Consider the following 24954-nt stretch of genomic DNA (forward strand, 5'->3'; position numbering starts at 1 on the left):
AGCCCAGTGATGAGAGATGTTATCTGATCTCAGCATCTTCCATTTAGTTAGGAAATTGCCTGGGATGTTTTTTAAAAGAAGAAAATTCTTACATTAATATGAAAACAAAATTATGTTTTGGAAAAATGTCCCAGTAAGAAGTAGAACAACCCTTGGAAACATCAACTCTTAGAAGAAAGTTGTTAAATTTGTTCTGGTATCAGCTCGCTAATCATGAACTGAAAGTTCGGGAAGCGAAGGAATGCCCATCATTTTCCCTGTCATTGACAGCTTAAAATAAGTTGGTCTAAAAAGCATGTACCCCTAGCTTCTCCTCCAGTGTGAATGGGAGCTATAGATACTGGTGTCTGCTGCTTTTCTTTTTTGCAAAGGGCTAATATTTTGATATATATCAGAAGGGCAGTTAGGAATGCAACCAGCATTGTGGGTCCAGCTGGCCTAGGTGCTGCTCAGGCTCAAGCTCCTGGAGGCAGCCCTTCCCCTGAGCAAATCAAATGCATGGAGAAGGGAACTAGAAACCTACCACATACCTGAAGCTCCGGATAGATCTTTCTGATTTGAATCTAATGCCATACTTCTTTCTATCTAAGCCTGCTTCTTTCCTGTGCCATCAAGCCCAGCAGTCTTTGAGGTGATCTAGCCTCACTTATTTGCCAAATAGTCACTTCTCAGGTACCACAAGATGATGTTTTTCACCCTTTTCTGCATTTTTCTCCAGTGGCTTAACTATGCTTGTAGATGTTGGCAGATGTTTTGGCCTCATCAGTATGACAGATTTGAAATATCTTAATCTTTTCCTGGGAAATAACAAAGTTGATGACATTTGTTTATTCATTGACTTCACTTATTTTAATACTTGGTCCTTCCCAGAGGATTTGTTTTGGAGGTATTAAAACGTCCAGCTGTGGCTTCAGACTTTTTGTTGCCAGAAAGTAAGCTGGAAATAATTTTCAGGTAGTCTCCCTTACCCCCTTGTCCAGTGACTAGATCATGCCAGCATGTGTCCTGTCTGTGCTCCAAGGGTTGATTTGTTCTTTAGAAGTTGGATGAATTGTTTGTGTCTTTGTGTTCTTTTCCCTTCTTACAAAATGTTTGACTTGGGACTGTTTAGCCTTGGGCTTTTCAGCCAGTTAAGATTAAAAAATAACTCCCCCCCCGCCCCCCCCCATCAAGTTAATACTTAGTGTAGGATGGAACCCCCTCCCTTACAGACTTCAATCTTTATTAATACACTGGCCAAGTTACTACTCAGAGAAGATATGTTTATCATCAAATTTGTTCTAATCAGAATCATAGAATGGTTTGGGTTTTAAGGGACCTTTGAAGATAATCTGGTTCCAACCCTCCTGCCATAGGCAGATATATCCTCTACTGGATGAGGTTGCTCCAAGCCCCGTGCAGCCTAGCCTTGAACAGTTCCAGGGACAGGGCATCCCCAGCTTCTCTGGGAAGCCTGTTCCAGTGTCTCACTCAGTGTGTTACTGAGTGCAGTAGTGGATAATTTTTCATGTGTTTTGGAGTAAGGTCTGTGTTAGCAGTGCCCTTCTGGTGAGAGAAGGTGGTGTTGGGGCTTGTTTGGGTGTTGAGACTTGGCACTAGTAACTCTTTTAGGATTGTTTGAATTTGAGTTTAACTGTGCAGGATACATGGTGGTGATATTTTACCTTTGTTCCGTGTCACAACACTTAAGGTATCTGTGAGGGTGTCATGGGGGGCTTATCCTGCCCCGGTGGTTAAGGAAAAGACACTGGGTAGCATTTTCCATTTGGTATGTTGTTATTGGATTTTGAGCTGGAAGACTGTGGGTTAACTACAGGTTTGCTGCTTCTGTTTTCCATGGTAAAATGATGCTGGGAGAAAAGTCTTGTTTACTGCTGAAAGGAGCATAATGTCTCTTTAAATCATCTTTATCTGATATTTTGAGTATAATTCTCTTGTTTTTCCTCTGTGGGCTTCTCCAGGTCTGGAGAATTTGGGGATTTTTTTAATCAGTCATCTCTTTATCCCAGAGTTCCAACACTTTCTCCAAGTTGATTTTCACTGGCAGCTTTCCCCTAAGCTGCTGTTACTGTATCTTTCATGCCATTGTCTAGTGTGAAATGTTAAGCAGCTTAGCCATGACTGTTTAATTTCTCTGTTAAAGCCAGTGTTTTTAAATGGAGTTGGCCTGCTTAGCACCTCTCCAAAGTTTGTGGATATCCTCCCATTACATTCTTTTGTTTTTACTTTGTCTGTAGGTGCTAGCAGCTTTCTGAGTCAGGCCCTTGAATGTACAAGGCATTTTATTTTAGCTCCTTTAAAAACTAACAGTTTAGTATCATTAACTACATAATTCTTATTTTCAGACTGGTTTCCCTTTTCATGTTATTCCTAATGTCAGCAGCTTATTTCTCTGAAGCTCTGTGTGAGAAATGTGTTGTATCGTCTTTCTACAGAAAATATCCCCTGCCTCTGATCTCTGCATCTCCAAAATTACCTTCCATTGTGGGAAGCAGTTGGCGTATAGCCTATAGCATGTCAATTTTGAGTTGTGTTGGATATGCACCTTACAGTCCATAAAATCTTTTATTGATACTGATCTGAAATTGCCACTGTAATCGTGTTTAGCCCTTCAACAGGGATTTTTTCTCAGTACTTTTTGTTTTGCCTTTTTAAAGTTTGGGGTTTTTTTTGTTCTTGCTTTGCATGAAAAGTGATCAGATCAGATGTCAGCTGCACAACACACTTTAATATCCTGGATAAGCTGAGCTACGTTTTCATTCCAATAGACAGGTTTTTAATCTGATCTATGGGTAGATATCTTACTAGCAGAATGAATATTCTACCAACAAGAAACCCCAGAGCGATTCTGTCAGTCTCTTGCCATCCTGACTCTTTTTATTATTATTTTTATATATTTATTTCCAAAGATGCTTACCAATTTAATTCTTTCTCATTGTTGTTGGGATTCTCCAATGTAAGCAGATGTCATGGCTGAGGACACTGTCACAGTTTGTAGCAAGCTGCGAGTTCAGCAGCACAGTTGTCTGTTGGTTTGCAGTATCCTGTAATTGTCATTTTCCTATATCACATTTGAAATGCAGCTTGCAGAAGTTAGCTGTTAATTGGCTCCCAGTCCTTCAGCAGTTTTTCAGCATTAGAAATCCTAATTTAATGTTGCTCTTTCTGCAGGGAGGGAGAACCACTTTCCCATCTTCGTTCATCATGTCTATAATGAATTCTTATATTTAGTTATGTCTCTTAACCCACTCCTCAACATCGACATAAGCTTTGGATTTTGAGAACATGCTCATCTGTTTTCTCTGTTACTTGTATAGCTTTTAACCTTGCTGATTTCTACTATCCCGGAGAGCTATAATTGTAGCTGGTAGAGAAGCATTCATTTTAGAAATTGCTGTTGCATTTGGAATATGTTACTGCCACTCCTCCGTGCCTTCCCCAGCTGTGTGGTGCTGTGCTGCTGGTAAAAGGGGGATGTGAGCGCTCCAGCATCCACTTCATCAGCCAGACTAGCCTGTGAAGTCATTGAAGGGGATTTGACTAACCCAGCAAGGAGACATTTGCGAAGTGCAGTAGAAGTTAAACCATTGGTGGGTAACTGACAAGTGGCAGAGCCATAGTAGCTGTCTTCCACTGCTCCTGAATGTCCATGTGCAGAACTGGCTTGTCAGCCTCACTATCCAGATAATTTCTCTAAATTTTGATTTTTGAGACATTCTTTTAGTGTACACTTTGTGGTGGCAATCTTATTTGGCTAATTGACCTAACCACCCTGCTTGCATACCTCTGCTTGCCAATTCTTGCTTCAAGTAACTGGGAAGTCAATCAGTCTGTAACACAGGGAATTACTTGCTTTTCATGTGATCCTTGCTGCTCTTGACCTGCCTGTCTTGACTTAACCTATACTGGAAAAAATTGCAACTCTTGGTGTAGCGCACAAAGTTGCCAGGATGTTCTCAGGTCTTCTCTGCCATGTCCACATGCAGATCCTAAAGAAAAGACCACTGGCCAAGATTATGTCAAATTTTAAATGATTTTTTTCTCTCGTTAGAGATGGATGCGTTGCCATTCCTAGTTGTGCTCCATCCTTTTACACAGAAAGTATATACTGTTGAGAGTTGTGATGATTACAAAAAAGTTTTCCTTTTAAATTTTTTTAGATCCAGTTTTGTGTGCATGGCAGGGAAATACCCCTTCCTATTTAGTTGCAGAATCTGTCTGTATCAGAAGTCCCAAAATCAGACTTGACTTGCTGTCATGTAGTATGGATTGCTGATCTGTAATCCTCAGTCCATTACTATGTGTAGGTTTCTTAGCTTTGCTCCTGTATCTGTAACTATATTAAGCTATATATATGTATATTTTTAAATAATTAAGAATGTCTTCTGAATGCAACATGAGTATTATTCAAGTATTTTTCATTTATGGGACACGGAATTACAGTGAAAAAATGTGCAAGCATGCATCTCCAGCTTTCCTTGGGATCTTGGACAGTGTTACATGTCACTGGTAATGCACCTAGTCACAGGTGGGGACTGCTGCAGGGGATAATATCTTGTTTACGTTGAGTGCTTTTTCTTTTCTTCTGTTTTTTAATGAGTCCCTTTCTGAAGTAGGCTAAGCCTAGTTGTCCTTTTATCAAATCCCAGTTGGTGATCGCTATTAGCAACAACATAACACGTTTTCCCAAGCTTGCACCTGGTTTAAAAAAAGAGCATGTGCTGCTTTGCACATAAGTTTTGTCTCTTAGGTTGTAAGAGTTCAATTTGAATAGCTGATTCTGTACTTAGATACCTAGTACTTACCTAGAACTTAGATACTAAGTATCTATCTAGTTCTAGTTATCTTAGTATTCTAAGTTAGATATTCTGTACTTGTTTTGCCTTTTTAAAGTTTGGGGTTTTTTTTGTTCTTGCTTTGCATGAAAAGTGATCAGATCAGATGTCAGCTGCACAACACACTTTAATTTATTATACAGATTTAGATGTTCTGTACTTGGATACCTAGTAGCTGTGAGAAGCTCTGAGGTGTTTTGTTGGGCTTGTATTTCACTAAAGTAACTTGGAAGAAGTTTTAAATTCAGAGATTTTCATGTTTGTTAAACAGTAATGAGTTGTAACGCATGGAAGGTGGAAGCTGAGTTACCACTGTACATATGAGGATTTTTGGTAAGAAATAAAGCTTGCTTGATGGAGGATTTTTGTAGCCTTAATCAGCTAATTGCTTCATTAGACCTTGAGTTATTAAATCAACTATATGAATATCCATGAAGCAGTTAGTGAGATCCTTCCCAGCAGCATTTCTGTAGACAACAAAGGACTTTAGGTTGAATACAAGATTCCTTACAATCAATGAAAAGTAATACAATGTGAACTTTGGATCGGATCCTATGGCACTAGAAACAATGAGGTGATTTAACAACTGGGCACATATATCTCCTTGAGCTTCTAAGATGCCAGCAACGCAGAGTTTTAGAGGGGACTCCAATATTACAAACTGATGTAGGGAGGAAATAACCCCTGAAATTTCAACTTGTCATCTGCAGAAAACTTAATTCTCCAGTGTTTACATATCTTTGTCCTCCAAGTAAACATGTTTTTTTGGGAAGCAGAGTGTATCTGTTCTGGCTGAAGAATATACAAGAGGAGTTGTACTGTGTCAGTTGTTCTGTTAAGAATAACTTAACCTATTTCTTGGTGGGAAAAAAAAACCCCAAAACATTCAAAGGAAAAATCCGCAACAAAATAATAAAGCAGTTTGAGAGCATTGTTTCTTTATATCTTTTTGTGACAGGCAGCATCTTTCTAAAACAATCACCTGTATTAAGTAATGATGGGTGAACTACATAGAACTAACACAAACCTCAGTATTTTCCAGCCGTTTCCCCCATGTGTGTCCCAAATGACATTTCTCTATAGACATTTCTGTAATTTCATCATGAGAGACAAGCAAAACTATACCCCTATGCAGCAAAGCCCTTGATGATACTGGGATTTCAGTGAAATGAGTGGGAGCGAGGAGCTCTAGATTGGTTTTCATCTGCAGCCCTTGGGCAAGTATTGCAAGAAACTTTTCTAGCACCTGCTAAACTTCCTGGAAAAAAGAAAAGCTTTTCTTGGTGAATTAACTTGAGTATTTGTTGCATGTGGAGGTTGGCCAGAAGTCCCATTTGGGCATCAGAGGCTGTCTCCCCAGCAGGTTGGGAGTGTAGTTCCCAAGTGGGAGTGCTGGGGAGATGCTGTGTATGCTCTCTTGGGACTACCAGTGCCTTTGCCCAGCTTTTTGGAGATACCAAGGAAGAAAACACGATCGGTGCTAACTAGTTCCCGATGGGGCTTTTGCTCAGCCCTCTGTGTCAGGAAGCTGGTTGTTGTAAAACAGCTTTCTGGGTGAGGAGCAGCAAGCCCTCAGGCTGCTGGGGTGGCATGCCAGAGTAATAGGGTCTTCTCAGAAGAGCTCTTAAATGCAGGTGTGCCCTTAGCCAATTAACTCACTTGCATGCTTTGCACAAGAAGCCGGAATGTTTCACAGGAAGTAGAGCAGCTGATCACAACAAATGTGGGGGTTTGGATTTGAGGGTTTTTGTTCCTCCCCCAATACCTGCTGCATTAAGTTGCCAGTTAAAGCAGCACAGGCTGAAGTCCTGACTGTGAGTTACGCCATCCAGGTGCTTGCCACTTAAGGGGCCTCTTTAGGCTCTGTATATCAAAGGTTGCTTTAAATCCTCTGATTTTAAGTTCAGCTTGATTCTGTATGGCTACATTTATATTGGTAAATTAAATAGGGCCAGGGCACAGGCACAAGTGTAGTTGCGTATTTGGGTGATCTTCACATGCTTCTGGGCAGCGTTTTGGCTGAGGGCTTTGCCTGAACCATGCCCAGGTGTGGGCATGTCTCTGGAGGCCAGATAGACAGAAATACATCTCTAGAGGAGAGTTTGGGCATAAAGATGGGAGCTATGTTGCACCAGAGAATTAGCATTGACCTGCTGAATGTTGTTTAATGGTATAATATATTTATTCAGGCGGAGAGCCTTTTTAGTGTTCTGTTCTGGTTTTTTGGATGCCTGGAGCTCACAAGCGTGTGTATGTACATGCAAGTGTATAGTATGAGATGGCAGAGCTGGTTTTGCCCCATATGGGAGTGCAGAGGTGTGGGAACCAAGCTTGCCTTCCTCCTGTGCCCCAGCAGGGACTAGGAGAGCCACCCTGCAGGGAGAGGTGGGAAGAGGTCCTTACATCCCAGACCATGCTTTGATGGCATGGTGGTTATGGCTGCTGCTTCCTGGGAGCTGAAGGTGGGATTCCAGACCTCAGACAGCAGAGGGGATTGAACCACCAATGCCTGTATTTAAGGCAAGGGCTTCAACCACTGAGCCATTGAAGGGAAGGGGAATGGTGCTTTTGAACTGCTTAAGGGGAAAGAGGTAAAAACCCTCCCCCTTTTTATTGCTCTCGGCAGAGGAGAAGGGAGATGAAACAGAGAGCAAATTCCAGTAGGGAGAATAATGCCTAGGAAGCTGAAATGAGGATTTTTATCTCCTCCCAGAGAGCCAGATTTTATGATCAGTTCCTCTCTGCAGCATTTCCTGGGCTTACGCTGCACTCCTGCCCACCCAGCATCCTGTCTTCTGCAAGCCCTGCTCCTGGCATGCCTTGCCATGCCATGTGCCTGGCAGGCAGTGGGGGTGTCACACTGCCATGTGACATGTTCCTCTGTGACATGTGACAAGGTCCCTTCCTTGTGCAGCATCTTCTGCAAATGCTGAATTGTCTTCCATGATCTAATCTCTGCTTAATAACTAAGAGTATTAAGACTCATTTGCACAGTGTTTTAAAGGTGGTGTATAACTACAAGTCCCTGTGACTTCTCTTTTCTTAAACATACTTCTTTTGATGTTAATTGCTCCTTAATGCACTTGAGTTCCAGTCTGAACCAATTCCACTACTTGGTTAGCTCTAATTCAGGAGCTTTATAGATGCTTCTATAAAATACTGGTGGGTTTCCACCCCCTTTTTGGTACGGTGTTCATCTCTGATACTTACAGTTGCATGAAGTACAGCCTTGAATTGATGAAATTAACTTTTCTTGATCCAAGCGATTAAATGTGGCTGTAAATTTTTAAGCAGAACCAGTTGCTGCAATTCCCCATCAAAGAAAATCTTGTGGACTTGAATGAATAAGACTTAGGGAGAGCATTCTCCTGGGGAAGCTGATTAGTTAATACTTAAGTAATAGCTTTTTCTCTCCTCTCCTCCTGCATCTCCAGACCTGAAACAACACAAACTATTCCTAGATCAAAAGAACACTCAAGTCACTTTTATCAGACAAATATTACAAATGGTAGACTCTTATTTCTCACTCGAGTAACAGCACAGGCTTTCACGATTCCTTTAATAAAGTAGGTCATAATACCCACCACTGCATCCTTAAACTGGTATAAATCTTGGTTTCCAGAGTTTTAATTACAGTGGCTGCTCCCATTAGGTGGTCTTGTTTCGTGGCAGGATGCTAGACAGCTCTCTTGCTCCAAGTCATTTGTGGACTGCGGGTATGTCTGTCAAACCATAATGAGCAATGAAAGAATGAAGAATGTTAATTTAACTGATGCTGCTTTTGCTGTTAACGTAAGTACCACCAGCTGCACCTCGTAAACATTGCTGTTTGCTTGCCTGTGCATCACTATTCAGCGAGACCTAGTGTGATTGATAGAGGCAGAATTAGACTGATGGCTTGCATGCTGCAACTTTTCTGTAGTGCTACTTCTGTGAATGCTTTTTTGTTGCAAGAGACAGCTCCTAAATTTTGATTGCTTTTCAAACTAGCAAGTGCTGCTAGTGTCAAATGCTGATAATTGCTTTATGACAAAAAGGTATTATAAATTAAGGAGAGGTCAGCGTAGATGATGTGCAGATTACCTGCTGGAGGAAGGATGGTTGGGTAGAAGTGACACTTAGGAGATGCTCGCTTTGGCATGCGGGGGTTCTGTGTGCTCACACACAGCTGCTTAAACAATGGGCCCTATAATAGGAAAGGACTGGCTGCAGCAATAGTGGTGCTTGAAGTCACTTTATAATTAGAGAAATTACTTAATAATGCAAAACTCCACAAATGTTTTTCTGGCCCATTAAGTGTTCACGTAAACTTCCAAAATAAAGCTGCATACCTTCTTTCACCTGCCAGTTGTGGCATGTAGTGAGCAAAAGCACATTTTGTTCCTCTTTGGTGGGTCATTAGGAGGGTGGTGAACCCCAAGAATTTGACACAGGCCACTTACACTCCAGTGCCAGCTCGTCCAGAAGCATCTCTTTCCTGCCCTTGCTCCTGTGCCTCTTAGCATTAGCCACATCCTTTGCCTTGATGGTTTCTTGAAGCGTTTCTCATCTCTATCATAGCTCCATTCTCACTCTGTCCTGATATACCCAGTTATTTTAGAGGTGATTTACTAAGCACTTCTGTTTTTACTCCAAGTGTATGTCATGGTGAAATGCTCTAAATCAAAATGACTGCAGTCTTTAGGCTTTAAATTATTTAGGGTTGAAAACAAAGAATACTCATTTAAGTAATTGATTTCTTTTTGCTCTCTATTGCATATAACTTATTTCGATAATATTCTCTAGTTAGTAATAATTGAAATGTTATGACTTGCAACCAAATACCTTAAATTTATACCACTCTTTACTAATCATAATAATATACTCTATCTGCACACTATTAGGTTTTAAAGCTTTATATTATTTAGGTAATAAATATTGTAGCTTTATTAAATTTATAACAGATCAATTCATAGCAAGCCATACTTTGGATGTCTTTCTGAACACCTATAATCAGTGAAGCTCCTTGTTTTGAGTGGAGATGAGAGATACGGAATGAGTCAGAACTGGTGGTTGTGACTCACAGGACCTGATGGTTGCGGCACCAGACTGCAGGCCAGAGTCTGGTCCCTGCTTCTGGGATGCGCCTGGGAGGAATGAGATGCAGTGCTCCTAGGTTTCTCATGTGTGTCATACCTGTAGGCAGTATCTTACACTACTTTTTTTTTTTTTTTTTTTTTTTTTTTTTTTTTTTTGTGAAGGGTGTTGATGTTTTACGCAAAGTAGGCTGAGTCCTTAGGAGTGTTTGGGTGCTGCTTCATTTAGTTGCTAGACTGCAGCCTCATTACTCCAACTAGTGCAGTTCTGGTACATATGAAAACAGAACAGAAAAAGAGTCCTGAAAGCTTTCAGGCTAAGTAGAGAAAAACCCACGCAGAAGTGGCCTTTAAGTCATTGATACCATAGATGTAAGTTCATAAAGCTTGCCAGAGCTGTGGCTTGGATACTTATGTCCTCCTTTTTGACCTGCCCCATAACCTGTGTTTATCAAGGCTTTAGAGTTTTTCAGTTTTATTGATTTCAAAGAGAATGACATACATGTAAACTTTTGGTGTCCATGCACCTAGGTGCTGTAATGAGATTTTTCCAAAAATGCTTTCATGTACTTCTAGGGACCAAAACTGGTTATTATATGGCCTCATGCTTGTAAGTTTGTAATATTAGGCTATATATCTATCTGTCTTGCTTTTTTCCAGCCTGTGACTGAGAAATTAACTTTTCTTCGTCTTATTTTCAGTGCATTGGTCCAAGAAAATACTTTAACTGCTGGCTATATTGAAACAAAGGAAGAAAAAATATAATTCTGGACAGCCAAGGCTGAAAAATCTGAATTCTTGGGAAAGGTTACAGAAGGAAAAGATAAAAATAGCAACACTTAAGCACTAATAAGAGTAATAATATAGCTATGAGCTTTACAGTGTTTAAATACACAAACATGGTTGAATTGACCTCAAATGGCTAGACCACCTTCCATGGATATTTTTTGTATGTTTTCAAGTTGTTATTCTTTTACTTATATTCTGAAGATATCATTTAACATTTTCTTTAAACCTTAGTCTGTTTAAGCCCTTAGATTAAACCTAGGTTTTAGTACTTCTTAAAAAATATATATTTGAAATTATTACATCTAAATCCCATATAACTGAGAAATATTTACTTTAATACAACTTAGTATGAATTTCATAGTGCTTTCTTAAGGGAAAAAAAAAGTTTTACTCTTTTGTGAGAGTTTTCCATTTTAGTGGCCATCTAAAATTATTTCATTCATAGCCATTAAAAAAAAGGTATTTCTTCTGTAAATAAGGGTCATTTTAATGGGTATGAAAAAATCCATTAAAATGTCATATCAGCATCAAAGCGTGATGCTTCAGTTTGCTATCTAGTTGGTTTTAGTTGCGTTTTTTCCCCCACCCTTGAATATGTTGTGAGCAAACCAAAGAGAAGACCATGTGGGTGTATTCAGATAGTATTGCCACTGTCATAATGTGTAACTTCAGTAGAAGACCTGTCCTCCCCCTCAGTGTTGATTTCTCATCCTCTTTCTGTTGGTCTGCACAAGCTTCGGGTGGATCTGGTGAAGCACATCTCATTTCTTCAGTCCATGTGGGCATGCAGCAGCTTTTCCAGGGCTTCTTTCAGCAGTGGCACTGAAGGCACCTACTGCTGAAGCCGTGTGCTGTGGTATCAAAACAGGCTTGGCAGGAAGCAGCAGTGGTTAATGATGTGTCGTCTTGCCACAGAAGTGATCTGAAACTTACACTTGAATGTGGTTTAGGGAAGTGAAGAAGGGATAAGAGACCAAGTGAGTTATGAAGAGGTGACATCCTTACCACCAGGTATTTCTTTCATCTAGTTTCAGAAGAGGCTGCTGCTACGTTGAAGACTCTGTAATCTGGTTGTATTGCTAATCCCCGGATATACTCACAAATATATGCTTTTTTTTTTTTCTTTTTTTTTTTTTTCAGGAAGGAAAAGCTGCTTTGCTTCTTAGGGCAATAAGTCTAACTGGGTTTTGTTCACCTTGGGTTTTAGGCTGGAGATGAAAAAATGAACAAGGAGATATGCCAGCCTTCCAGCTCTTCCTGTAACTGATGACGTGTCCAATAAAGGGTAGCATATCTGTCCACATGTAAGCCATAAAGTCAGGATCAAATGGGTGAAACTCCCAGCTTTAGTACTTCTCTTATGAGTTGGTGACATATCCTGTTCTTCTCTCTGGCACTGGTCTAAGTTTTGTTGTAAACAGTTCTACTGTGTGAAGCTCAAGAATGCTTCAGTGAATTAAATATTCTGTGTTTAAAAATGAGCGGGTGAAAGAAATTAACTTTTTGAAGAAAAAAAACACCAGCAACTTCTGATCTCATATTAGAAATAACTTAAGGCAGGCTGGACTAAGCAATCAGTAAGTAATACTTCCGTTTTCAATGACTGCACTTACCTCGTGCTAATTTTCATCAGCATTCCAGATAATAATACTACTAACCATTATTTTCTCGCCTAGTTTGCTCAGTACTGACAGATAATAGATGATCTTATTACAAATAGATTTGACACTGCATCCATGAAAATGTGAAAATTGGAGTCTCTCATCATTATTTAAAATGTGTGCTCGCTCACTCAAATGAGGTATAAGAGTCTACTTTGGAGATAAAGTAGGCCAGATTGCTGCAAAGGCTGCTTCAAGTGTCACACAGGTTAATGTAGATGTATTATGTATTTATATAGCCTATAGGAGGATAAATTTTCAGCAAATGATTTGGACTGAATGTGTACTTGATCAGGACTCTCATTAATAACCCATGGCCACACTATGGTGAGAAGTTACCTTTGCAATCACAAAGATTAATTCTGGGGCTGTCTGTTGTAGTTTGGGAGAAAGAGTCCAAAGAAACAGGTGAGTCACGTGTTAAGTACTGAACAGCAATCTGTATGGACTGAGCTATAGATTAAGATCCTGTGCTATCCCTGACCTTTCGATTAAAATAGCGAATTTTTTTCAGCCACCATCCTGGAAATTGGTACAACATTGCTTTTCTCTGAAGATGAGGGGTGCTCACGCTACGTGCACATCCATGAAGGTCCAATGCCAAACCATAACCTCCATGCGTGAGACATCAAAGATAGATTTACTTTTTCCCATTGGGTATTAGGTCGTGCCCACGTTTCTGTGAGAATTACGGTAATGTAGTCAGAAGTTAGTAACTAAGGTGATGACCCACCCAGTCGGACTTGATGCAAAGGAAGGAAGAACTGATTAAACATGGGACAACATTTTTTTTTTCTACTGATAACTCGATTTCCCTGCTTGGCTCATGAGACCCAGCATATTTTAAAATCTCAGGAGCATGGACATCGTCAGTTGACTTGTCCTGGATTGCTACAAAACTTCATTATTTTGCACTGGCCTTGTACATCTGAATGTGAGTAGTTGCAGAAGCCATGCAGCACGATAAAATGGTTTTGATAGACCTTTTCATCAATAGCATGTGCCTGTAACGTGGCATTTGGGTTGTATAGCTTGTGGAAGTGATCTAGAACCTAGACTAATCACATGAAGGCAGTTGGTGTTTTGAGAGTCTCTGAATTATGCATATGACAAATGAGAACCGTAAGAGAGAGCGCTGAGTGAGGCAGATTTGAATGGAGATGTTAGATGAGATGGAGACCTTCTGCCTGGAAAGCACATCAGCAGAGAGTTGGAGCTGTGGAGTCTTTTGATGCCACTGTTAGGCCATGAGGAGAAAACTGAGGAAGTAAACAGCAGCATCTCTGGCTCTGAGGCATTATCATCATACATACTGTCTGTCATCAGCGTGTTCTTCATATCGAGAAATGGGTGTGTGATGGTCTTATTTAAAGCCTTTGATGACAGGTTGCAGGATGCTGCCTGGGGCTATAAGACAAATAACAGTAGTCTTCTCCATGGTTGCTGCCTGACTTTAAAAATGAGTACCTTCCTGACTGCGCCAGTGCTGGTTTGTTAAGACAGAAACAGGTTCTCTGCTATCTATGTAGCTGCTGAACGTGCATGTGTTTTGGTCAGAGCTGTAGACAAGTTTGTCAAGGGAAGCACTGCGGTTCTTCACCTTGAGTATTCATGTGTCTCTAGATGTGGTCAAACCATCACAAAGTAACTTAATGATGTGAAAGGACTTGCTGTAATGCCTCATTCAAAGTAGTTGGGTGGAGGCTGTCCACCAAGCTTACTGAGGAGGCCTGCTCATTGGGAGGCACTGGAGGTAGCGCTGATGTGCCCCAAGCATGCAACTGAAAATAACATGATTGCCAGGAAAATATGAATCCTCTAAGGAAACTTTCCCTCTACTTACCTCTCATATAGGCATCTGGACGATTGCAGGCAGTGCTGATTCTTCTTGGGGAAGGTTAGCTCTCAGGCTACCCACTGATGAAAGTTTCTCAGCACCATACGTAAAGAGCCTAAACCCTATGTTTTAATGTAACCTAATTCTTAAATTAAATCTAGCAGCTCAATTTTAACAGCATGATCTCCTCACACAATTGAATGAATTCTGCGATGGTCATACGTGCTAAAGTCAACAATTTACATCAGGAGAACAAATTCTTGCTGTGCAGGAATTGCTTCTTTTTCTGATTATTCTCATGGAATCAGAAGTTTGATTGACTGTAACCTGCTCACCTCCCACACTTCCTCTTCTGTCTTACTTTGCTTTATTTTTCCTCTAAAGGGGATCTTTTGTAACTGATCTGTTTATTCTGCTGTTTCTTTGGGGATGACAAATTAAGCTACAGATCTTTTTTTAGTGTTGTAATTGGGAGGTGGAAAGAAGAGATTAAGAGCTCTGTTACGCCACTGTGCTCCTGGCAGTCAGCTTTGGAAATTTGGTTCATTGCTTTGGAAAAGTGGCCAAGATCTGTGCCTCAAAGGTGTGAGAGTTTGAGTCCTGTCATTCTAATGTTGATTTGGGGTATAATAAATGGGACAGCTGATAAAGGATTGAGGAAGAGAAATATAATTAATGCCAATCAACAAAACTTATAGAAAATAAATCCTGTCAAGCTAACCTGATATCTATGAAGTGTTCTAGTGTGATTGCAAGTTTAATATTTATGGCTTCTACAAAGCATTTGACTTGGTGACACCATTTTGATTGAGAAATGACAACAAAATAATTTGATTTGGCATGTGTGAGGGATGGGAATTGAGCTTGCCCAACTTAAGCCATTTAAAATTCAGTATTCTACTCTAAACCAGTTGTCCTAGGCTCCATCTGAAGTCAGTGGAGAGGAGGAAAGAGAGTTATTCCTCCACCCCTGCCTTTGGCACCAGGGAAACCTGACTTAGTAGGACAAAGCTGCTGTCTCTGTTGGTAATTTTTGTGTACATCCATAGGAGAACTTCAGGGAGGCTGTGCTAAATCTGGGTTTGACCATATTGCAGATGGTTTCAGAATGTTATGTTTGGGTCTGTCTGCGCCTCAGGGAGGTTGATGAGATAGGGAGAGATAGCAGAAGAGTGATAATGGTGGCGAAGGGGTGGAAAGACATGCCTTTAAGCCACTGGGATTTCTTGCAATCACTTATTACCCTAATCCAAGAGAAGGAAAGAATTGCTTAGCTTTTCTACAGTGGAAATTTTAAGAAAGGAAGAGTCTTCAGTCTGGTGAACAAAAATATAGCAAGATTTGTTTTCTAGAAATGAAAGCCAAGAAAATTCATAATTGAAAAAACAAATAGGTTTTGACAGCAGGAATAATTAATCACTAAAGCCTTTCACCAACACCCCCAAGGCATCACTAGAAACTTGGTACTCATGACAGGATTTTTATTTTTTCTTCCTGAACAAGGCAAGAAATTGAGTCCTGTGTGTTAAAATATGCAAGAGAATCGGACTAAGGTCAAAAAGGGACTTCTAGGATTATCTGGTCAGTAAAAAGTGTGTTGGTCCCTGCAGTGAGAATGGTTTCCCTGGATGTGGTGAACTTTTCAGTCCAAAATGAATCAGAGAGAAAATGGAGACTGTATTTGTAGACTCAGAGGTGATTTCAGTCAGTCCTTCTATACCCAAAGGTAGTCTGCCGGTAGACTCTCATAGCTCTTGAAAACCTTTTTGGGATCCAGAATGTTGCTGGCCATACCACCCTGTAGCAGTGTTATTACCTTGGCTACATTTTTACCTTTCAGACTACTTTATACCTGAATATTGCATAAGGATGTTGTTACCTTCTCTTGGGGTATGACAGTGTTAGTTCAGATCATAAGAGTAGTGGTTGCTTTTGCCCTTTCAAGCACTGGCTATTCTTTCCAAGCTAATGATACTGTGCTCACCTTTCCCATTTTGCAGCATCAGACCCAAGAGAATGAGCTTTTTAGATTTCCCTCCTGATCCCTGCTGTCTCTGGTACATCGTGAACCAAGTGCAGTTCTTGTTCTCTGTTCAGTCTGTCTTTGCATTGTGCAAGGCTTCACGTAAGCCAAGGAGGGACACAGAAGACTGCTAAGAGCCAGGTACTGGCTTTGCCACTGCTCTGGCTCTTTTGCAGCAGCCTGTTCCTATCCTGCTGCTCCCCAGCTGCCTAATAGCATTCCTCCCACGTTACAAAGGCGTGATGTGGCTGTCTTCCCATTACCTGCAGTTAGCTGGTTATGTTACCTGGCTCCCTGATAATCGCTGTGAGTCTTAACTCAAAGAGTAGGACTTTCTATTAAAAAAATAAATCTGCAAATGGCAAACCAACAGGTTTTGGTCTGTTTCTACTTTTCCATTATTTAAAAAAAAAAAAAAAACATGGGAAAGACCGTACATGATGTCAGAGAAGTTGAGGTCCTTTAAGTCTCAAATGCTTCAGTGCTTTGAATGCTGGTCTCTCCAGCTGCTTTGTTAAAGCAATAGAGTTGGGAAGGTATCTTAGTCAAGCTGCCCTAAAACTTTTCAGCCTTTTAATCCCAGTGCCTTCAAACCATTTCAGAAGAAGGTATCTTTGTTAGTCTTGGCTTCAATAAAGAAATAAGACCTTTTAACACATGTACTTGCTTGTTACCTTCATCAAATCTCCAGGAAAGCCAGTGGACTTCAATGAATTTTGAAGAAGCTGATTTCACTTTAAGGAAATCTACCCTTTTTACTAGGCTGTGCTTGTCTTCAAAGCAACTTCGCTATTCAGGTGAATGATTTTGAACTGAACATTGCAGATTCATTAGAACTCTGCATTTGTTTGAATAAACAGTCTTCTCAGTGGTCTCTTTTGCATGTGAATATTTTGCATAACTCTTTTGAACTCCACACATCTCAGTAGCTTTCCTTGAGCTTTTTTGGGGGAAATAAAAAATAAATATACTTAGAATGAGTAAGAAATTCCTGTTTGCATAATCACAGTCATCTGGTTGTGAGTCTTGATACAGAAAGCCACAGAAATTAGTGTTGTCTGGATAATACAATTCTGTTTAACATGGTTTAGGGGAAGGATAGTGAAATACATTTTTTGAGGATGGGATCCTAAAGTGTCTATCTACATTTTCTTCTGGAGTTTTGTTCAGTTGGGCAGGTGATTTAACTTCATTTACAGCATCAACTAAAAGCCATCTGTAGAGAAAGATAAGACTTAATAGACTATTAATGCTGGATGTCTGATCTTGTAGGTCTATAAACTCATTAGTAACCTGTGATCTCTGTACATCTTCCGGTGTTTTAAAAGTATTTTTTGAAAAAGTGTAAATTGGCAAGTTTTGTCATAATTGCTCATTGCATTTGAGTCTGCAAAAATAGCTTTGTTTAAGATCTGATTTTTCTAATGGCATATTTCACTGTTTCCATTTAAACTTTGAAGTGGCATCTTTGTTTTTCCCTTTTAAAGAGCAGCATAATCCAGATGCCTGTCAAAAGAGTTGATGTAGCATTTTATGAGTAATCCTTGTTTGAGATTTTTGTTTGGTCAGAAATATTTTCCAAGCTCTTATAAAGCTCCCCATGAATATTATTGATGTATACTTCCGTTAAAAGAAGTGATTATCCATGCAGGAATACAAACTGAACAGTTGGTTCTAAAGCACAAATGTTTTCTCAAAAGTTACATGATGTCATAGGAGGAGTTAATTCGTCAGTGTAGTGGAACAGGGAGATACTGAGCTGAAATACTGAGCTAATTACTCTCCCCTTCCTTTTTCCCAGCTTAACTCTTTGAAGCACAGGCTAACATTTAAGTTTGGAGAAGTTTTTTGAAAGTATATACAACACAGGATAACCTCAGGGTTACTGTCAGCCTGTCTGAATCTTTGATGAAGAGATGTTAATAGTTCCCAGCCTGCTTTCAGAGAGATGAGTGTGATTGTGAGAAACACTGACTAAAACATACAGAGTGGCATTAGGAATCCAGCTGTTACCATTTCAAACCTGGAGCTGTTAGACAGTACATCCAGTGATGCTCTCATTTGTTGCTGTTAAAAGACTTGCATAAATAACTTGCACTTCAGGTATCTGCCGACATCCTCCTCTCTGGTCATTTTTCTCTGGCAATTCTTCAGTCTTGGTGGCTGCAGCTTAAATTTTTAGGGACCTTGATGAGGACTGGTGGCATTGTGGTCTTTTTCCAAGCATTTCAGAATCCTTTTGGCTTGCAAATGCTGTGGGGTCTGCAGGCCTTGCAGTGCTTTAGCCTGCAAATTAGTAGTTGTCTCCTCAGTTGAGGAAAAGAGAGATCTGTAAGTTCTGTAATAAATAATAGATTAGGGTCAACATACACAATAGTGTTCTGTGGGCATCAGAGTGCAGGGCAGTCACTCCTTCCTATAAAGTCAGTGAGATTGAAAATGGATGCATCCTTCAGTTCCAGCCCTGCGTTTTTATTTTTTCTATCCCAGTATGCAACTCTTGGCTGCAACTTCACCCAACTTCAGAGCCTGTGTAGGTTCTGATGGGATCCATAATTACTCCCTTCTCAGACCAGTTGCTCAGTTTCTGGCAGTGTTAGGGCAACAGGTCACACCAGGAATTACAGAGATTTTCCTTGTAGAGCTGGAATAGTCCCAGTCTGAGTACGCTAAGGATAGCTGGGACAGCGCAGCAGTAGTCCCTAACCTGTGCAGGACTTGGAGCTTTGGGTATGTCAGTCTGTACTTCACTCCTGTGTCTGTATGGCTTCCTGGTTGTGCTGAGCTTGGCTGTTTGCAGGGTGATTTGCCAGATACACTGCCTATAAGCACCCTTCTCTTCCTGGTTGTAAAACATCTACGTAGCCTGCCTAGAGAATGTTTATACTTCATATTGGAGTCATCTCTTTTGCCCTCCCTGCCCTGTCCCAATTTGCTTTCATTTGCCGTGTTTATTTGGTATGAGGGCATGCTCCAGCCCTGCCTCTGTTTTGTTCATTTTCTTCAGCCCCTGCCTGAAGCTGTGGTACCTGTTGTGGGGGAGGTTGTGTTTGCAGTGCAGAGCAGCTTGTAAAGGGCATTTTTAAAGCATTTTCTGCTTCAGAGTTGATTTATAGGTTGTCTGCACGGGCAGGCTTTCATAGAGTATTTTTGTGTTAAACTTCTTCTGATTAATTAACCTACAATAACTGTCTCCATGTCCTTGGCTTTATCCTTCTTCATTTCCAAATAGTGTTTAACTACAAGTGAGATGCTGTGGGCAGGTGCTGCATGGTTCGTTGTTTCTTCACTAATGTCCATGTCGTGCACCTCTGCTGCAGGCTCTTGGGTGGCCTCTGCTTCAGGGGAGCTCTGAAACAATCCCTCATTGCAGTACTGCGTCGCTAAATGTTGCTGCATGCTTCTCATCTTACCTTAGATCAGGAGGATGCTTTTTAAATCTGCATATGCTTCTGTCACCCTGCACAGCTCTTGGTGGATGAGCTAATCTGCTGTATTGCCCTTGGATGTTTCATCTGTAATAGAGAAGCTCTGAGACGGGTTCTTGCTGCATAAGAAAACTGGGGCTTTGACTTGACATCAGATAAAATCACTCTCCCTCATCCTTTCTTGCCCTTTGGAAATCTGTTTTCTAATTTAGTACTTAGATGAAGCATGGTGAGCTTTCCATTAGCTGCTTGTGGTGTCACCACGTCTCATTGTTTGTTGGTACAGGGTAACTCAATTTTGTTGAAGTTTGGGGGAATCCAGTTGATATATCTGCTTTCTCCAAAAGATCCAGACCTGCTTCTCACTGACCAGGTCTTTGAGCCAAAGGCACTTCTGAGTATTCATCCCTTCATGAAAATGCCCATGTTGATGGGGTGCATGAGCTAACGCCAACTTCTTATACCATGTTTTGTCCGGTCTCCTGCTAGTTTTACCCTGAACAATGAGCTGCCTGCTTCAGAAAGCTTTCGACTACAATGATGCAATATCTAAAACAGGTACTTGTTTTCTATCAGGTTGCTTCAAGTCATTTAATTTAGAAGCTTAGGTACAGTACAGGATGTGTGATCTGTCTGTATTGAGGTTGTTAGGCTCCTAAAGGATAGATGAGGCTTCTGCTGTAGGCTTCTGTAAGGTACCTTTGACTTAATAAGTATTGATACAAGGAATTGAGGCTTTGCCTTTACAGATAGTACACTATGATGAGAGGTGGCAACTCTTGGGTGTGGTGTTTAAAGCTCCTCGCTGTGCTATTGCCTCTTCCAGTTTCAGTATTGTATTGTAGTGACTCAGAACTACCTGGCATGCTTTGCTCTCCTTGCTTCCCCTCTCAATGGAAACTACTTGTAAAGGTTTGGTAAGATAAAATACCTTTCATATAAACAGCCAAGACTTTCTAAAGTGGGGGAAGAAAAACTCAGCCAAATGGTAATAAACAATGTAAATTGCAGTATGTTAAACAGTAAAGACTGTTAATCCTGTCTTTGTGTTGCTCCAAGTAATAATTTTGACTCTTCTTTGGGACTGCATGTCCAGGAGCAAGCAAACAGATTTTGAACTTAAGCCTGCCTTTGTGTACCATTTTCATGGTGATGGATTATTGCTTTTCTTGCTCCTTTTTTTTCCCTTTCTGATCCTTCTTTCTTCAGATGTCCTGTATCCAGCTGTGAGGTCTGTTTTGCTTTTCCCTGTGGCACTGCTGTCTAGAATCTGCAATGCACTTTGTAAATATTCTTAATGTCTTTCATTATTGAGGTGGGAAGGCGAAGGGTTTCCTTAATGTAAAACTGTCATTGGCTTCTCAGGCTGCTTCTCAATCAGAAACCCATTTTATTTTTTATTACTGGGAAAGACTCCTTTTCTGTTCTGCAAAGTTCTAGAACAAGAGTCCTGAGACTGCTTTGAAAAGTGGATGTTTCCCTAAGGAGATCTTCCAGAGCAGCTCCGGCCCAGTGTTGCCCTTGGAGATGATGGGTTAACTAAGATATGATGAGTTGCTATGCAAAGAAGAAATTACTCCCTTGAGTTTTTTCTTTCGTTTCCATAAACTGCTTCATGAAAACAGTGCTCTTTCCAACAAACAAAACTTAAAACAAAAAAAAAAATTTCTATTTTCGTTTGAGCTTTTTCAGGCAGTCCACATGAAGTTCTTTAGTCATGTTGTGAAAGTCAGAAATATTTACTTGAAATGTCTCAACATTTTCAGTTTGAGAAGTGTTAAACAGATAAATAATTAGACCAGCTATTTGAAAAGCCTTAACTCCAAAATGAGTTTAACACTGTAAACAAAGCAGGTGGAGGAGGAGGATGGGGCTCTGTATAACAGGACAGGAATGATGGTGGATGGTGTGGACAAGATGTTTACATATCTGCATCTTCCCCAGGCCTTCCATGTACTACTTTCTTGTATTACCTTGCTTTAAGTTTTCAAAAAACTAACCTGCAGCTGGTTAGAGGTTAGGCAGGGCTTTGTTTTCTGTATGAACTAAGGGCTAAAAAATTTAAATGTTTTGTCTTTTTCATAGAATAATAAATCATAGAATGGTTTGGGTTGGAAGGGACCTTAAAGATCATCTAGTTCCAACCCTGCTGCCATGGGCAGGGACACCTCCACTAGACCAGGTTGCTCAAAGCCCCGTCCAGCCTGGCCTTGAACACTCCCAGGGATGGGAACAGGGCAACCTGTTCCAGTGCCTCGCCACCCTCAGAGTAAAGAATTTCTTCCTTATATCTAATCTAAATCTACCCTCCTTCAGTTAAAAGCCATTGCCCCTTCTCCTATCACTACATGCCCTTGCAAAAAGTCCCTCTGCAGCTTTCTTGTAGATCCCATTCAGGTACTGGAAGACCAGTATAAGGTCTCCCCAAAGCCCTCTCTTCTGCGGGATGAATCACCCAAACTCTCTCAGCTTGTCCCCGTAACAGAGGTGCTCCGGCCCTCTCATCATCTTCATGGCCCTCCTCTGGACTCATTCCAACAGGTCCATGTCCTTCTTATGTTGGGGGACCAGAGCTGAATGCAATACTCCTGGTGGAGTCTCACAAGAGCAGAGTAGAGGGGGAGAATCACCTCCCTTGACCTGCTCATCACATTTCTTTTGATGTAGCCCAGGATATGGATAGCTTTTTGGGCCGTAAATCTGCACTGCCAGCTCATGTTGAGCTTTACGTCAACCGACACCTCCCAAGTCTTTCCCCTCAGGGCTGCTCTCAATCCATTCTCCACCCAGCCTATATTTGTGCTTGGGATTGCAGTGACCCGTGTGCAGGACCTTGCACTTGGCTTTGTTGAACTTTGAGGTTTGCACAGGCCCACTTCTCAAGCCTGTCAGGGTCTTTCTGGGTGGCATCCCTTCCCAGGGATGGTGTCATCAGCAAACTTGCTGAGGGTGCACCTGATCCCACTGTCCATGTCACTTACGCAGATGTTAAATGGCATCGGTCCCATTACTGACCCCAGAGGAACGCCAGTCATCGCTGGTCTCCACCTGGACATTGAGTCATTGACCACAACTCCTTGAGTACAACCATCCAGCCAATTCCTTCTCTACCCAGTAGTCCGTCCATCCAATCCGTGCCTCTCTGATTTACAGATGAGGATGTCACGCAGAACAGTGTCAGGTGCTTTGCAGAAGTCCAGGTAGATGATGTCAGTCGCTTTTCCCCAACCACCAATGCTGTAACCCTGTCGTAGAAGGCCACCAGATTTGTCAGGCACGGTTTGCCCTTAGTGAAGCCATGCTGGCTGTCACCAATCGCCTCCTTATTTTCCATGTGCCTTAGCATAGTTTCCAGGAGGATCTGCTCCATGATCTTGCCAGGCACAGAGGTGACACTGACTGGCCTGTAGTTTCCCGGGTCTTCCTTTATTCCTTTTTTTAAAAACGGGGGCTATGTTTCCTCTTTTCCAGTCAGTGGTAACTTCCCCAGACTGCCACGACTTCTCAAATGCAATGGCTAGTGGGTTAGCAACTTCATCTGCCAGTTTTCTCAGGACCTGCAGATGCATCTCACCATGTCCCATGGACTTGTGTACCTTCAGGTTCCTTAGATGGTCTTGAACCTGATCTTCTACTACAGTGGGTGGTTCTTCATTCTCCCCGTCCCTGCCTTCGAAGGCAACGTGGGCAGTGGGGCTGGTGAAGACTGAGGCAAAAAAAATCATTGAGTACCTCAGCCTTCTCCATATCTCGGGTAACCAGGTCTCCCGTTTCCTTCCAGAGAGGCCCCACATTTTCCCTAGTCTTCCTTTTATCACCAATGTACCTATAGAAGCTTTTCTTGTTGCCCTTGAGATTCCTGCCTAGATTTAATTCTATCAGGGCTTTGGGCTTCCTAACCTGATCCCTGGATGCTTGGTAAATTTCTCTATATTCACTGCAGGCTGCCTGTCCTTGTGTCCTTGTTTGCTTTATGAGGTTAACTTTGGGGTATCAGCTAGCTTTAATTCCATCTCTTTAAACTATTTTTTTTTATAGTGGTCTGATTTCCCTACACCACCACCACCACCCCCCCCCCCCCCCGTGTGATGGTATGTCTTCCCTTGCAGCCAGCTTTCATTACAGATCATTCGTTGCAGCATGAGCCGTTTGCTCAGCTAGTCAAACCAAAGTTGCTATGTGGTTCTTTTGCAGAAATATAGTAAGAATTTACCAGTTTTATTAAACTGTCTTAAAGGAATAGAGCACGATGAAATGGAGCTCATTGCTTGACTGATCCGCCAAGTGACCTTGCATAATTCGTTTATTTCTTCCATGTGCTTCTGTTTCCTGGTTTTTTTTTTTTTTTTTTTTTTTTACCACCCTCACCTTCACCGCATCTCTTTGGAATATAAGCTCTTCAGTGCTGAGCCGGTTTTAGGCTTTCACAAGGAAAGTTATTTTGTCGGGCTACTTAAAGATAGCAAAAGTCATACAATTACTCTGTAATAACATGCTAGCAGAATAGGGAGATATTTTCCAAGGAGATGTTTTGCGTCGTAAACCTTCTACAGCTTGCAGGTAGGATTAGTGAAGTGTTGCTCTACCACCTCAAAATTATTATAATTACACAAAAACATAAAGTTTATATAAAATGAAAAAAGCTTAAGCTGAGATAACAGGAGGGAAGCCCTGATTGCATTGTTCAAGGGAAGTGCACTGTAAACTTCAAATTAGTTTGTAGCAACTCAATTACTTGTATGCAGCTCTCTTGTCACTGTAAGAATCTTCTTTGTGGAAACTGAAACTCCACTGCTAAAAACGTGAAATCAATAGGTACTATTATATCCACTTAAAAAAAATATTGTATTGATTTGCAGATAATGACAGCAGTTCATTCTTGCAGGATTACATGCCACTTCCTGTTATAAAGATTACTTCAATATATATTACATATGAGATGGAGAACATAGGTATAAAACTGCTTTGCTTTAATGAATAGTCATTTTACTCTGGGTATTAAAATAAGATATATTTCTTTAAATTTATCTCTTGGGAGTATTTTGATTTCATGGGCAAACCTGTGTTATCAAAGACTCTAGAACACTATTAAACATTTACGTAATCAGATTGCCTTGTTTTTGAAAGTGCTTGAATTCGCCGTCCTCTCTTTGATAGCAACTAATTAAGCAAAATATTGTACTCTTTCTGGTCTCCTCCACATCCTTGATTAGAGGGTTAACACCATGTTACCTTGGGTATTAGACATTCTTTGCTAACCCACAAGTATCTACCAGCATCTAAGTTTCCGTGCTTTGTAACAAATT

The 24954-nt window shown here is 40.9% G+C and overlaps 1 protein-coding gene across 1 annotated transcript in view; it reads left to right on the forward strand.

The window, feature by feature from the left end:
• Positions 1-24954, forward strand: part of KLHL29 (kelch like family member 29) — a 410536-nt gene that overhangs the window by 48596 nt on the left and 336986 nt on the right. The window lies entirely within an intron of this gene.

The sequence above is a fragment of the Falco punctatus genome (assembly GCF_963210335.1).
Source record: "Falco punctatus genome assembly, chromosome: 5".
In the NCBI taxonomy this organism is placed as follows: Eukaryota; Metazoa; Chordata; class Aves; order Falconiformes; family Falconidae; genus Falco; species Falco punctatus.